We start from the raw sequence: 1960 nt of genomic DNA, 5'->3' as shown, positions 1-1960 counted from the left end.
GGATGCTCTGGATCGGCGTATACGACGGCAACTTCGCACAGCCATTGAAGAGGAGTGGACCAACATTCCACAGGCCACAATCAACAACCTGATCAACTCTATGCGAAGGAGATGTGTTGCACTGCGTGAGGCAAATGGTGGTCACACCAGATACTGACTGGTTTTCGGACCCACCCCCCAGACCCCCCCAATAAAGCAAAACTGCACGTTTCAGAGTGGCCTTTTATTGTGGCCAGCCTAAGGCACACCTGGGCAATAATCATGCTGTCTAATCAGCATCTTGATATGCCACACCTGTGAGGTGGGATGGATTATCTCGGCAAAGGAGAAGTGCTCACTACAAAAGTGTTGCATTTATATTTTTGTTCAGTGTATTTTCCTACATCACACTCTATCCTCATTTTGAGACTTATTTGAAATAAGGAATAATTCGAAATCCAGTCTTACCTGGTATGAGCATGCTGGTGAAACCCTCTCCGTGCCCCACCCCGAGGACATCCTCAAAAGGACAGAAGTGCATCCCCCAAACTGTTCTTTGAACTCTGTGAGCCATGTAGGGTTTAGTGACTGGAGTGCTCCACACGTCTCTGTACACCTGCAGGGAGAGTTTCAGACACAGATTAGGTGACAGGAGGGTCAAAAGTTGCACTCTTATGCATGTTTTATCAAAATGACTTTGTGCAATGTCAGAGGTAATGTATAGCCACAAGGTGCAAAATGTCAGCAGTTTTTTTTTATTCTATCTTTGGTCAGAAGAAGTCACTGCAGACCTTGTTCATAGCAGACCTTTTGGCTTGTCATAGCAGGAACATCCCACGTGTTTATTTTTAACTGAGTTTTACTGAAAAATTTCTAGTTTGGAGAAAAAAAAAAGGTCTCGTGTTGTTTGAACACACACTTCCCTTAGATTAGAATACCTATCCCAAAACATCCCCTAGTTTCCAAACAATCTCTTAGAACAGAGCAAAAAGGAAACTTTAGATTCCTTCAATGGACAATGTTCATTATTAATGGTATTAATTAAGAATTTAGGAAATCAGTCCGTCAGAGTTCAGCTGCAGAACAGGTCAGCTAAGCAGTACAACATGTGACATGTATATACAGTTTCCAATTATAGATAAAAAGGAATCAGTATTTTCTTTCAACAAAATTCATGTTGACATCTCCTTTTAATTTAATGCAACATGTGACTCAGAACTGTGTCTTAAATTAGCTCCAGATTGTACTGCTCTTCACAGGAAACGTACTTTGCAAGGACATTTTAGTTAAGCAAGTAAAACAACATGTCGCCATCCAGCAATGTCATTCATTTGGTGAAAAGAGCTATCAATCTATCAATCCTTTCCGTGTCCGGGGCCGGGTGAGGTTTCCCGTGAATTAGAATGTCTGTGATTACAACATTTGCCTCTGAACAAATGTTTCTGCTGATCATAACCAGACGTTTTCACTTATGATAACCCACACCAAATGCATCACTTCCTGTGTGAAGGCCTGATCATGTTCCGATGAGAGCTCAGGATCTGTGCAGTGTGGTGCAGATAATGACCTGAACAATGTCCCCAGTGGCAGCCGACAGCAGCCCCCTCTGGCTCAGGGACAGACAGGATGCTCCAGCAGGAAGGAAGTAGGACTTGAGGGGCTTGAAGGCTCTAATGTCGTATACCTTCAGCTTTTTATCCATACCAGATGTCACCATGTATCTGCCAAGAGGAGAGCACAACGAAAGATTGCTCTCTGGTGGACATTCAGAAAACTGCAGCTCACAACAAAACATGTATTAGTTATTCAACCTGACTATAAAGTATTTCAGCATGTATGGCTTTCTTCTACAAATTGTTCACTTCAAACCACCCACAGTTCTGCCTGGGAGCACCAGCACTATGCACAATTCACAGAATATTATAACGGAAAGATGCATTAAAAAGAACATGCTATTCACTTTGTGTATCGATAGATTAAA

The 1960-nt window shown here is 42.4% G+C and overlaps 1 pseudogene; it reads right to left on the bottom strand.

The window, feature by feature from the left end:
• Positions 1–409: 409 nt before the first annotated feature.
• On the bottom strand, positions 410–1699 carry LOC104944397 (WD repeat-containing protein 46 pseudogene; annotated as a pseudogene).
• Positions 1700–1960: the final 261 nt, after the last annotated feature.

This window comes from Notothenia coriiceps, unplaced genomic scaffold (assembly GCF_000735185.1).
Source record: "Notothenia coriiceps isolate Sejong01 unplaced genomic scaffold, NC01 NC01_scaffold00008046, whole genome shotgun sequence".
Classification (NCBI taxonomy): Eukaryota; Metazoa; Chordata; class Actinopteri; order Perciformes; family Nototheniidae; genus Notothenia; species Notothenia coriiceps.
The sequence above is the reverse complement of the archived record's forward strand: the minus strand, read 5'-3'. Positions and strand labels throughout refer to the sequence as shown.